This window comes from Mus caroli, unplaced genomic scaffold (genome assembly GCF_978045245.1).
Source record: "Mus caroli unplaced genomic scaffold, Mus_caroli_1 scaffold_8, whole genome shotgun sequence".
Classification (NCBI taxonomy): domain Eukaryota; kingdom Metazoa; phylum Chordata; class Mammalia; order Rodentia; family Muridae; genus Mus; species Mus caroli.
The window spans coordinates 128,902,894-128,918,164 of record NW_028227263.1 but is presented as its reverse complement, the minus strand read 5'-3'; the positions used below and the strand labels follow the sequence as shown (position 1 = coordinate 128,918,164).

At 36.4% G+C, this 15,271-nt stretch overlaps 1 pseudogene; it reads right to left on the bottom strand.

Annotated features, from left to right (window-relative positions):
* Nucleotides 1–15,034, bottom strand: part of LOC110288076 (sulfotransferase 2A1-like) — a 34,685-nt pseudogene extending 19,651 nt beyond the window's left edge.
* Between the last annotated feature and the right edge of the window lie 237 nt (nucleotides 15,035–15,271).

Sequence of the window (15,271 nt, the reverse complement as noted above, 5' to 3'; positions counted from 1 at the left end):
CAGTAACAAACAGTAGTCTTACTCTGAATGGTTAACACATCATCTTATTAAAAAATAAACAATATTAAATGATGTCCCGGATAAAGCAGGCTTAACAAACATCTATAGAACACTAAATCTAAACAGTGTAGAATACACATTGTTCTCAGAAGCCTATGGAGCTATTACTCAAATATATATATTTATTTATTCTTTATATATATATATATATATAAAGAAATTATTGACCAATATAAATTAAAATAATTTCTTATATTCTACTTAGCAATAATAAAATGGTTACAAATAAATAAAAAGAGAATCTCCAGAATGCAAACTAACTCACGGAGATTTAACAACTCACAAGTGAATGATGAAGAAGTCAAGAATAAAAGGACTCATATAATCAAATGAAGATGGAAATAAAACAGCATTTAACCTATGGAATAAAATGAAAACAGCCCTAACAGGGACATTTAAAGCTCAAAGTTCCTCCATTAAGAAATCAAGGTGATTTCTAATACAGTAGTTAATGTTCAACATGGAAATTTGGAAAAAGAACAAAGCAAACAGCGAACTTAGTAGCTGGAAAGATATCAGTGACCTCAGTGTAGAAATTAAAGAAGGGAACAGCAGGAACAAGAAACACAATATAGGGAGTTGATGAAACAGTTATATTCTTCAAAATATAACGAATATTGATCAAATCTTATCTAAACTCACCAAAAGAATAACAAATGCCAAAAGCAATACAGTAAAACACAAAAGAGGAGTCATTATCACAGCACAAATGAAATTAAGAAAAATTTTAGAGTTTACCTTAAAAATCATATACCACTATGCTTGAAAACATAAAAGATATGGATGAATATATGTATATATACATATATATATATACATATATATATATATATATGTGTGTGTGTGTGTGTATGATAAATATTACATTTGAAACAATTAATGAGGTACATATGTGAGGAGGCTCAGCAGTTCATAGCATCCCCTGTTTTCTATAAGACAAGGATTCAGTTTCTAGTACACCTGGAAGTTCACAATGCCCTATTAAAATATAGACACTAGTTTTCCTCATAAGACTGCTTTCATTGTGTCCCATAAGGTTAGGTATGTTGTAGCTTCATTTCATTAATCTCTAAAAGGCCTTTAATTTCATTCTTTATTTCTTCCTTAACCAAGTTATCATTGAATACAGTGTTGTTCAGCTTCAACGTTTATGTGGGTTTTCTATTATTTATGTTGTTATTGAAGGTCAGCCTTAGTCAATGGTGATAGGATGTATGGGATTACTTCAATTTTTTTTTTATCTGCTGATCAGCCATCTTTATAATAGCCAGAAGCTGTAAAGAACCCAGATATCCCTCAGCAGAAGAATAAATACAGAAAATGTGGTAAATTTACAGAATGGAGTACTATGCAGCTATTAAAGACAATGAAGTTGATCTTGTATCCCAGGTCCCTCAGAGACCAGTCTGCATAGGAGAGCCTGCAGACTGCAAAAGCAACATAGCTTCTGGGACAGGCCCCTTTTCGGGCCTTCATATTCAGCCAGGAAGCAGATCTGAGATCCAGACATCAGTGCTCCTTCCATGTCAGAGGAGAGTACTCTGAGACCACTGAGACTCAGGAGAGAGTGGGCCTCCCAGGAGTGCTAACAGAAGCAAACAGAATCACAGGAGGAACAAGATACAGTCAAAAACAGCTATAACAACTAACACCAGAGATTACCAGACGGCTAAAGGCAAACATAAGAATCTTACTAATAGACGGCAAGACTGCTCACCATCCTCAGAACCTAGCACCCACAACTCCGCAAGTCCTGGGTACCACAAAACATCCGAAAAGCAAGATTCAGGTTTAAAATCATATCTCATGATGCTGGTAGATGATTTTAAGAAGAAAATTAATATCTCACTTAAAAAAATATAGGAGAACATGGCTAAAGAGGCAGAATGCCTTGAAGAGGAAACACAAAAATCCCTTAAGAATTACAAGAAAACACTGCTAAATGAGTAGAAGCCTTTAAAGAAGAAACACAAAAATCCCTTCCAGAATTTCAGGAAAACACAACCAAACAGGTGATGGAACTAAACAAACCCATCAAAGATCAAAAGAAGGGAAGTAGAAACAATAAAGAAAACCCAAAGGGAGACAACTCTTGAGATAGAAACCCTAGGAAAGAAACCAGGAGTCATAGATGTGAGCATCAGCAACAGAATACAAGAGATAGAAGAGGGAATCTCAGATGCAGAAGACTCCATAGAGAACATGGACACAACAATCAAAGAAAATGCAAAATGCAAAAAGATCCTAACCCAAAACATCCAGGAAATCCAGGACACAATGAGAAGACCAAACCTATGGATAATAGAAGTAGATGAGAATGAAGATTTTCAACTTAAAGGGCCAGCAAATGTCTTCAACAATATTATAGAAGAAAACGTCCTTAACCTAAAGAAAGAGATGACCATTAACACACTAGAAACCTACAGAACACTGAATAGACTAGACAATAAAAGGAATTCTTTCCAACACATAATAATCAGAACATCAAATGCACTAACAAAGATAGAATATTAAAAGCAGTAAGGGGAAAAGGTCAAGTAACATATAAAGGCAGACCTATTAGAATCACACCAGACTTCTCAGCAGAGACTAATAAATCCAGAAGATCCTGGAAAGATATTATACAGACCGTAACAGAACACAAATGCCAGCCCAGGCTACTATACCCAACAAAACTCTCAATAACATAGATGGAGAAACCAAATTATTCCATGAAAAAACCAAACTCACACAATATTTTTCAATGAATCCAGGCCTTTAAAGGACCCAACATTTTGCAGCTTAGAGAAAACCCACCTCAGGGAAAAAGGCAGATACTATGTCAGAGGAAGAGGCTGGGAAAATTTTTCCCAGCAAATGGTCCGAAGAAACAATTTGGAGTAGCTATTCTAATATCGAATAAAATCGACTTCCAAACCAAAGTTATCAAAAAAGACAAGGAGGGGCACTTCATACACATCAAAGTTAAATTCTACCAAGATTAACTCTCAATCCTGAATACCTATGCTACAAATGCAAGGGCAGACATTCATTAAAGAAACTTTAGTAAAGCTCAAAGCACACATTTCACCTCACACACTAACTGTGGGAGACTTCAACACACCACTCTCATCAATGGATAGATCCTGGAAACAGAAACAAATCAGAGACACATGGAAACTAACAGAAATTCTGAAAAAAAAATATATATATATAACATTTTATCATAAAACAAAAAGATATACCCTCTTCTCAGCACCTCATGGTACCTCCTCCAAAATTGACCATATAATCAGGGACAAAACAGGCCTCAACAGATACAAAAATATTGAAATTATCCCATGCACCCTATCACATAAAAATGGACTAAGGCTAATCTTCAAAAACAGCATAAATAATGGAAAGCCAATACTCATGTGGAAACTGAACAACACTCTACTCATTGATACCTTGGTCAAGGATGAAATAAAGAAAGAAAGACTTTTTAGAGTTTAATGAAATTGAAGCCACAACTTTTCCATCCTTATGGGACACAATGAAGGCAGTCCTAAGAGAAAAATTCATAGGCCTGAGTGACTCCAAAAAGAAACTATAGAGAGCATACAGTTGCAGCATGACAGCACACCTAGGAGCTCTAGAAGGAAAGGAAGGAAATTCACCCAAGAGGAGTAGATAGCAGGAAATAATCAAATTATGGCTGAAATCAACCAAGTGGAAACAAAAGGAAGTATTCAAAGAATCAACGAAACCAGGAGCAGGTACTTTGAGAAAATCAACAAAATAGATAAACTCTTACCCAGACTCACTAGAGGGCACAGGGACAGTATCCTGATTAACAAAATCAGAAATAAATACGGAGACATAACAATAGAACATGAGAAAATCTAAAACATCATCAGATCCTACTACAAAAGGCTATACTCAACAAAACTGTAAAACCTGGATGAAATGGACAATTTCCTAGATATATACCAGGTACCAAAGTTAAATCAGGTTCAGATTAATGACCTAAAAAGTCACATTTCCCCTAAAGTAATAGAAGCAGTCATCAATAGTCTCCCAACCAAAAAAAGCCCAGGAACAGATGGGTTTAATGCAGAGTTCTATCAGACTTTCAAAGAAGACTTAATTTCAGTGCTTCTCAAACTATTCAACAAAATAGACACAGAAGGTAGTCTATCCAATTCACTATACGAAGCCACAATTGCTCTGATACCTAAACCACATAAAGACCCAACAAAGAAAAAGGACTTCAGACCAATTTCCCTTATGAATATCAATGCAAAAATACTCAATAAAATCCTCCCAAACAGAATCCAAGAACATATCAAAACGATCATCCATCATGATCATGGAGGCTTCATCCCAGGGATACAGGGATGGTTAAATATTCAGAAATCCGTCAATGTAATCCACTATATAAACAAACTCAAAGACAAAAACCACATGATCATTTTGTTTAATGCTGAGAAAGTATTTGAAAAATCCAACACCCATTCATGATAAAAGTCATGGAAAGATCAGGAATTCAAGGCCCATAACTAGACATAATAAAAGAAATATACAGCAAAGCAATAGCCAACATCAAACAAAATGGAAAGAAGCTGGAAGCAATCCCACTAAAATTAGGGACTAGACAAGGCTGTCCACTCTATCCCTACCTATTCAATATAGTACTTGAAGTACTAGCCAGAGCAATTTACAACAAAAGGAGATAAGGGGGATACAAATTGGAGAAGAAGAAGTCAAAATACCATTATTTACAGATGATATGGTAGTATATATAAGTGACCCTAAAAGTTTCACCAGAGAATTCCTAAAGCTGATAAACAGCTTCAGTGCAGTAGCTGTATATAAAATTAACTCTCTACACAAAGGATAAACAGGATGAGAAAGAAATTAGGGAGAAAACACCCTTCAAAATAGTAACAAATAATATAAAATATATTGGTGTGACCCTAACTAAGGAAGTGAAAGATCTATATGATAAGAACTTCAAGTCTCTGAAGAAATAAATTGAAGAAGATCTCAGAAGATGGAAAGATCTCCCATGCTCATGGATTGGCAGTATTGATATAGTAAAAATGGCTATTATGCTGAAAGCAATCTACAGATTCAATGCAATCCGCATCAAAATTCCAACTCAATTCTTCACTGAGTTAGAAAGGGCAATTTGCAAATTCATCTAGAATAGTAAAAAACCTAGGATAGCAAAAACTATTCTCAACAATAAAAGAACCTCTGGTAGAATCAGCATGCCTGACTTCAAGCTGTACTACAGATCAATTGTGATAAAAAAGTACATGGTACTGGTACAGCAACAGAAAGGTAGATCAATGGAATAGAATTGAAGACCCAGAAATGAACCCACACACCTATGGTCACTTGATCTCTGACAAGGGAGCTAAAACCATCCAGTGGAAAAAAGACAGCATTTTCAACAAATGGTGCTGGCACAACGGGCAGTTATCATGTAGAAGAATGCGAACTGATACATTCTTATCTACTTGTATAAAACTCCAGTCTAAGCGGATCAAAGAACTCCACATAAAACCAGAGACACTGAAATTTATAGAGGAGAAAGTGGGGAAAGCCTTGAAGATATGGGCACAAGTGAAAAATTTCTGAACAGAATAGCAATGGCCTGTGCATTAAGTTCAAAAATTAACTAATGGGACCTCATAAAATTGCAAAGCTTCTGTAAGGCAAAAGACATTGTCAATAAGACAAAAAAGCCACCAACAGATTGGGAAAGGTTTTTTTTGTTTTTTTTTTTTTCTTTTTTAACCAATCCTAAATCTGATAGAGGACTAATATCCAATTTATACAAAGAGATTGAAAAGCTGGACTCCAAAAAAATCAAACAACCCCATTAAAAATGGGGTACAGAGCTAAAATTAAGAATTCTCAACTGAGTAATACCAAAAGGTTGAGAAATAATTGAAAAAAATGTTCAACATTCTTAATCCTAAGTCAAATGCAAATTAAAACAACCCTGAGATTACACCTTACACCAGTCAGAATGGCTAATATCAAAAATCCATGTGGCAGTAGATGCTTTCGAGGATGTGGAGAAAGAGAATTACTCCTCCATTACTTGGTGGGATTGCAAGTTTTTACACCATTCTGGAAATCAGTCTGATGATGCCTATGAAAATTGGACATAATATTTCCAGAAGATCCAGCAATACCTCTCCTAGGCATATACCAAAATGTTCCAACTGGTAATAAGGACACATGCTCACATGTTCATCGCAGCCTTACTTATATTAGCCAGAAGCTGGAAAGAACCCATTTGTCCCTCAACAGAGGAATGGATACAGAAAATGTGGTCATTTACACAATGGAGTACACTTCAGCAATTAAAAACAATGAATTTATGAAATACTTAGGCAAATGGATGTAAATGGACAATATCATCCTTAGTGAGGTAACCCAATCAAAAAAGAACTCACTTGATTTGCACTCACTGATCAATGGATTTTAGCCCAGAATCTCAGAATACTGAAGATACAATTTTCAAAACACAAGAAAACCAAGAAGAAGGAAGACCAAAGCGTGGATACTTCATTCATCCTTAGAATAGGGAACAAAACACCCATGGAAGGAGTTACAGAGACAAAGTTTGGAGGTGAGACCAAAGGATGGACTGTACAGAGACTGCCCCATGCAGGGATCCATTCCATAATCAACCACCAAACATAAACACTTTTGCATATCCCAGCAAGATTTTGCTGAAAGGACCCTGATCTAGCTGTCTCTTGTGATGTCAGTGCCTGGCAAATACAGAAGTGGATGCTCACATTCATATATTGGATGGAACACAGGACTCCCAATGGAGGAGACAGAGAAAGTACCCAAGTAGCTGAAGGAGTCTGCAACCCTATAGGTGGAACAACAATATGAACTAACCAGTACCCACAGAGCTCAAGTCTCTAGGTGCATATGTAGCAGAAGATTGTCTAGTTAGCCATCATTGGGAAGGGAGGCCCCTTGGTCTTATAAAGTTTATATGTCCCAGTACAGGGGAACGTCAGGGCCAAGAAGTGGGAGTGACTTTGTAGGTGAGCAGTGCAGGGGGGAGGGTATAGGGGACTTTCAGGATAGTATTTGGAATGTAATTGAAGAAAATATATAATAAATATTGAAAAAATACAATACATTTATAAAATTCCTATACAAATGGATGGATCTGGAGGATATCATCTTGAGTGAGTTAACCCAATCACAAAGAACACACATGATATGAACTCACTGGTAAGTGGACATTAGCTCAGAGTCTCATAATTCTTTTTAGAATGAGTAACAAAATACCCATATAAGGAGTTACATAGACAAATTTCGGAGTGGAGGCTGAAGGAATGACCATGCAGAGACTGCCCCACTTGGGGATCCATTCCATAAACCACCACCAAAACCAGACACTACTTCAGATGCCAACAAGAGCTTGCGGAGAGGAGCCTGATATAGCTGTCTCCTGAGGGGTCTTCCAGTTCCTGGCAAAATCAGAAGTGGATGCTCACAGTCATCCATCCATTGGACTGAGCACAAGTTCCACAATGAAGGAGATAGAGAAAGTCCTCAGGGGGCTGTAAGGGTCTGAAGCCCCATAGGAGGAACATTAATATGCACTAACCAATACCCCCAGCATTCCTTCAAACTATACCAACAATCAAAGAAAACAGATAGTGGAATTTGTGGCTTTACCTGTATATGTAGCAGAGAATGGCCTAGTTGATCATCAATGGGAGGAGAGGCCCTTGGTCCTGTGAAGGCTCTATGCCCCAATATAGTGAAATGCCAGGACCTGGAATGGGATTCTGTGGGTTGGGGTGCAGGGAGATCATGGTGGGTATATGTGATTTTCAGAGGGGAAATTAGGAAAGAGGATGACATTTGAAATGTACATAAAGAAAATATATCATAAGAGATGTAAAAAATAAGAAAGGGGTAGTTGGAAAAAGAATTAAAATCAGCTAGAATGGAGAAAAGGCAAGAATGGTAAGTGGGCTGTCACTGAGATCAAAATCCCTGTATACATGTATGGAAACACAAAAATAAAACACTTTATTATATGTGATTAATATATTTCAATAAGAATATAAATCAAAACAGTGTATCAAGAATCCACCACCCCACCTCTGAAAATATTTTAGAGACAAATAGGAGATTAGGTTTTACAATATATAGAAAGATGTCTTTTAAAAAAATGCTGGATGATCATGCTAATTTATAAGATGTATAAGAAGCCATTACAAAAAGACTAAGAAAATAGACAAATGAGAAGCATGGTAGGAAGTAAGCAGCATTTGTTATTTTTCTGTTCTGTGATAAACCACCATGATAAAAGGCAATTTAAGGAAGAGAGAGCTTGTTTGTGTCAGGTAGAACGATAGGAAGTGAAATCTGGGATTTCATTTTCTCAACTGCATGCAGGAATCAAATGGAGTGTACTGGAATTGGTTTGTTTATTATCTAAAAGCCCTCCTTGAATGGAATACTTTCGCCAACCAGGCTGTGCCTCATAAACATACTGAAAAAGTGCCACCAATTGGGAACCAAGTGTTGAAATTTGGGGGCCTATGTGGGCCACTTCTTAATAAAATGATGACCAATGTCAATATCAAGATTAGGTCTGTAAAGACTAGATACTCCAAATGATGCTTAAATATTATGACATGGGGCAATCTGTGACTGTATCCTGCACTGTAGTGGCATGTGAGAACAGAAATACTTCACAATCAGTGTTCAAATGATGATGACTCCTGGGCCCATAGACTTGTTGAATGTATAGAGATAAAATGGAACCTACAGAATATTAAAGGTCTAGAGATGCAGGCAAGTTAGGTATCATACATGAAATTGTGGGTTTGAGCCCCAGCACCAATTAAATAGAATATACAGTAGGTGTTTTTAGTCTTAGATCTTGAGAGGTAGCAGAAGAAGGAACCACACTTCAAGGTCATCCCAAGCAATATAGAGAATTCAAGGCCAACCTAAGCTATCTCTCACTTTGTCTTTAAAAAAAAACCTCTGAGCCCTGGAACTGGGGAGATTCCAAAGTCTCTATGGTGGTGACTCTATCTGAAACTCTTAACAGTAAGTGACATGGAGCCTGAAATGCCACCTCCTGTAGGCAGGTAGGATTCCCAGTGGAGGGATAAGAATAGCAACCCATTCAGAAAACCTTTGGGCCCAAATGTGTCCTAACTACAAGATGTCCAGAAAGAAAGATGGAGCAGAGATGGAAAGAATGGGAAATCAATGACTGGCCAAAATTGAGACACACACCATGGGCAATAAACAATCCATGACATTATTACTGATACTCTGATATGCATGCCTACAAGAGCCCAGAATAACTGTACTCTGAGAGGCTCCACCCAGCAGCTGAGTAAAAGAGATTGTATATGTCCACACCCAAACATTAGTTAGAGCTGTGGAAGTCTTTTGGAAAAGTTGGGGAAAGGATTGAGGGACCCAAAGGTGTTAAGAACCCCAGATCAAGACCTGAAGAGTCAACCAACCTGGACATTTTAACACTCTCAGAAACCGAACCACCAAACAAAAAGCGATCAAGAGCTAGACCTTGGGGCCCTGCACATATGTAGCAGATTTGCAACTTAGTCTTTGAGCAGGTCTCTCAACAACTGGAGCTGGGGCTCTCCATGAACATGTTTCCTGTCTGTGGATCCTATTCCTCTATCTGGGCTGCCTTGTCTTGTCTCAGTGGGAGAAGACACACTAAGTCCTGGGGAGAATTGATGTGTCATGGTAAGGAGGTACCCTAGGGACACCTATCCCTTCTCAGAAGAAAAGAGGATGGGGATAGGAGCTGCAAGTAGGGATCATTAAGAGGAGAGGGGTCCTGAATATTGTGATATTAATTAATTAATTAATTAATAGTATATGTAATATGAATAAATAAATCATTAATTAATAAGTTAATTAATGAAATAAATGTCTCTGAGTTTCTCCCACCTCCTATATTTTACAGATTACTCACCATTTCCTTTGAGGAACCATTCAAAATAAGTTCCGAGTGACCCTGGATTCTTCACAAGGTTTGTGTTACCATAGAAAAAGTAACCAGACACAAGAATATCTCTGGGATTTCTGATGAGATAGATTGCCTTGAATGGATAAAGATGTAAATGAAGGTCAATAGTTATTCCTCACATTTTAACTCTCTTAAGTTCCATGAAATTTTCTAATATCTAATGGTTTTTAAAAACATTTGTTATTTTCATGTGGGCAAAACATATACACAAGTGAAAAAATCTATAGTCATAATTCCCCTTTTCTAATTTTATATGATTTGTAAAAATGGAACAACAAAATGACTAGTTCATTAACAGTGTAAAAAAACCGGGCTGATTAGACAGTTCTAGATTACAATAACAATTGGTTATCTAATACCAAATGGCAAGCCTGTAAAATATACATACAAGTAATGCTGTAGTGATTGAGAAAGATGTACTGAAGGATTTAGGGATATACAGATTCATTTAGGAATATATTGATTATTTATTTAAATATGAATATATACTGTATACTTTAGAAACATGTAAATATATGTCTATATAGGAATACATAAACATAGAAATATATTTAGGAATATATATGTATATGTATATGTATATGATTTTGTATAGGTATAGGTATAGGTATAGGTATAGGTATAGGTATAGGTATAGGTATAGGTATAGGTATAGGTATAGGTATAGGTATAGGTATATGTATATGTATATGTATATGTATATGTATATGTATATGTATATGTATATGTATGGTTATGTGTATGTGTATGTGTATATGTATATTTATGTAACACGAATTAATGAAAAAATAAACCATAAATTTGAAAGAGAGAAAAAAGTGATATATTAATGTTTTTGGAGGGAGAAAATGGTAGGGGAAAATGATGTATATAATTCTAATTTATTATAAAAATTTCAAAACATAAACGAAAAGAAAAAAAATTAAAAGAAATCATTACTTTTTAAAAAAGATTTATATTATATATAGGAGTACACTGTCGCTGTATTCAAACATACCAAAAGGCATTGGATCCCATTACATATGGTCATGAGTCACCATGTTGTTGCTGAGAATTGATGTCAGTACCTCTGGAAAAGCAGTTACTGCTCTTAATCCTGGAGCCACAACTCCAGCCCCCAAAGTAATCATTTTTAATAAAAGGCACTTCATATTTTGTACCAATACTTCTAGATCTCATCTTTTTAACTTAAAAAATATTGATTTATTCATGTCTGAGTGCACACATTCATTTTTGTACATTATTTGTGGACAGAAATCCAAAACCACCTGAAAAGGTGGTTGGATGCCCTGTGACTAGAGTTGCAGACAGTTGTGAGACACCATGTGTGTGTTGGGAATTGAACCGAGGTCCTTTGCAAGAGAAGCCAGAACTCTTAACAGCTGAGCCATCTCTCTAAGTCTTTTTAGAAATTTTAAATATTTTATTGGATATTTTTATATACATTTCAAATGTTATCACTTTTTTCAGCTTCCCACCTCTTCCCTGGAAGCCCCCAATCCAATCTCCTTCCCCCTGCTTCAATGAAAGTGTTTTCTGACCAAACCATCCACTCCTACTTCCCAAGGATAGCAAACATTATTCTCAACAATAAAAGAACTACTGAGTGAATCACAATACCTGATCTCTTGCTGTATTATAGAGCAATACTGATTTAAAAAATTGTATGCTATTGGTACAATGAAATGCAGGTAGATTAATGAAATAGAGTTGAGAATCCAAAATTGAACCCACACTCCTATGTTCAGTTGATATTTTGCATTTTCAACAAATGATGCCTGTTTAATTGGCTGTCCACATGTAGAACACTGGAAATCAACCCATTCTTATCTCCTTTTACACAGCTCAACTCCAAGTGTATCAAGAACTTCCACATAAAATCAGACACACTGAAACTTTTAGAAGATAAATAGAGGAAGAACCTTAAATATATGGACACAAAAGAAAAATTCCTGAACAGAACAGAAATGGTTTATGCTCTAAGATCAAGAATTGACAAATGTGACCTAATAAAATTGCAAAGTTTCTATAAGTCAATGAACACTGTCATTAGGACAAATGGAAAAGAGGAACACTCCTCCATTGCAGGTGGGATTGCAAGCTGGTATAACCACTCTGAAAATCAGTCTGGTAGTTTCTAAGGAAATTGTACAAAGTATTATCTGAGGACCCTCTCCCAAGCTTATACCCAAAAGATGCTACAACATATAACAAGGACATGTGCTCCTCTATGTTCATAGCAGCCATATTTATAAGAGACAGAAATTGGAAATGAATCAGATGTCCTTCAACAGAGGAAAGGATACAGAAAATGTGGTACATTTACAAGATAGCATACTACTCATCAACAAAAACCTTTGAAATGCAATGACCTTTGAAATTCATAGGAAAATTAATAGAAATAGAAAATATCATCTTGAGTGATGTAACCCAATCACAAAAGTATCTAAATAATATGCATTACCTGATAAGTGGATATTAGCCTAGTAGCTCAGAATAACCAAAATATAATTCACAGACCACATGAAGCTCTAGAAGAAGGACGACCAAAGTGTTGATACTTCCATGCTTCTTAGAAGGGTGGACAAAAAACTCATGGGAGGAAACATGGAGACAAAGTGTGGAGCAGAGACTGAAGGAAAGACAATACAGATACTGCTCCATCTGAGGATCCATCCCATATTCAGTAAACAAACCAAGACATTATTGTCAATGCCAAGAAGTGCATGCTGTCAGGAGCTGTCTTCTGAGAGGCTCTGCCAGAAATATAGAATTTATCTCTTTAAGCTTCAGTTTCCCCTGTCAAAATTTTCCAAATCCAGATAAGACACACACATATATAAGAGTCGCCACAAATTCATTGTGCAATTTTAATGAGAGATTATTCTAAGTTTGTCTTTGTAGTTGCAGCATAAACTATTTATAGCTTTAATGGATGGAGGGATTTACAGAAAACTTTCTTACTAACTAGTACCTGTGATAGGTCAGTATGTGGATATCTCTGATTCCTTCTACTGATCCTCTTTCCATTTCATGGGAGATTCCTGTGGCTACTGATATTAATAGACAGCTAGACACATGATGACACTTTATATATAACTGATCTTTGAACATTGATACCTGGTCATTTTGTTTCCCCTATGAGCAATTGTGTCTTAGGTGTTTCACCCACAGGGCTTAGAGTATATGTTATAAGTAAGATTGGCTCTTTGATGACAATGATATAGTAATTATATCTGTACATTAGAATTTGAACTCTGTTTGGCCTGTATATAGTTCATGAATATTTCAGTGTGATATTTCACTTTATTTCTTAAAGCTGCCCAGGATCACTGTGTGCTGGTCCACATCCTTGTACTCTATCTAATATAGTCTGAGTTGGGGAAACATCAGCATCACCTAGTGCATGAGAATCCCATCTTCACATTTCAGAAAGATCTTCAGGACTTGTCAGGTAAAATAAGTTCAGAGTGTTTAGTCAAAGAAAATTTCAACCACTGGACACTGACCTTGGCCTTGGAACTGAAGAAAGACTTGGGGAAGAGATGGATGGGAAGATGGGAGGATATGAGTCATGGTCCTTCCTTATTGACTAATGCAGGATATCCTGTATCAGTCTCTAGCCAGGGTGAGCAGTCCCAAATGGGCACAGTTTGGATCCACTTTGGATCTCCCTTGGTCTGAATCAAGCAGACAATCTCAATCAGCCAGTTTGTTCCTGAATGAAAAGGAAAAGTGACTGTCACTCATGTCAACATTACTTGTGAAAAAGCTTCAAGTAGAATATATGCCCATACAATTTACAGTGCTGCCCAATTTCAAGCACACAGACTTGTGTTCACAATGTCCATGTGACATAGGTGCAAAGTATATTCACTCATCATATTCTAGACTTAATTTTGCAAAACAGAGTCCCTATACTCAATAAACAGCAACCTGGCAATGGAATATCTCCTCCAGCTCTGGGCCAACATCATTCTACATTCTGGTGGGATGAATTTGTATCTCAAATATTTCAAAATGTTTTAATCATAGCACATGCCCTCTGAGACTACCTCCTTTAATTTAATTCACTGTTATTGAGACGCTCCCAGGCTGCAATATATGACTGAGTACTTCTTCTTTTTAAAGTGAATCAATTCCCTTGTGCATATTTATCACACACCCTTGATTTGTGTTTATGTGCTCATTTGTCAGTGGATGTTTCTCTAGCTTCCTTCTCTGAGATATTGTCTGGTACTTTTTTCCTGTATTCCTACTGCCTATGGAATTTCTGTGTCATTTTTCTTTCAAAGTCAAAAACCTAATACTTACTCAATGTTCAGTGCTTCTTCCAAACAGCAATCATCCATACCCCCGAACTACCATGATGTTGCTTTATGCTTTCTTGAGTTTTCAGATTCTTTCTACGTCCTGCACAAGGTCCATAGTAAATTTACTTAAAACTGCCCTCTTCTCCAAATATCCTCACATACATGCCTTTATCTCTTAATGTTATTTCTTGTATTTAATCTCACCGCTCTCACTCTTATATCTATACCCCAGAGAAAGGGACCAATGGCATATTCTGCCTCAGGGAGCACGCACTATCATTGTTCTGGTGCCATAGCTAATCTCCTCTGCCCACATAGGTCAGACAGAGTGGAACACACACAAATCTCCATGCCCACAAGTCATTTTACACATTAATATATAGAACACTCTACTCATCATACAAAATGAATTAGGATCAAAGTACTAACCTCCCTTATACACTTCAGAATTAGTCTTACTGATGATCCTTACCTGACTTGGGGTAAGTCAATATCAACAAGTCTTCTTCTTTCACCACAAACTTATTACGGATATCTTCCAAAACTTCTCTTTGATATGCTAGGGTAGGAAAAGGTATCCCTTCAAACCAATTATAGTCTGACATCAAGAATAGCTCCTTGTAGGTGCTGTTAGGATTAAAGCCCAGCACACCTATTCAGCTTATAGCAAATGCTGAGAGGTAAGATTTATAGTGCAGGTAAAAATCATTAACATTCTCTTGTTTGCTGTGAAATATTTACTTATAGGAAGAAATAAATATTGTAACCTACAGTCAAAGGTTACTATATTGAGCAATTTTAAAGTTGTACAAATAACATTCTGCAATTTGTGAGACCAAGTTCATGACCTCAAATCAGA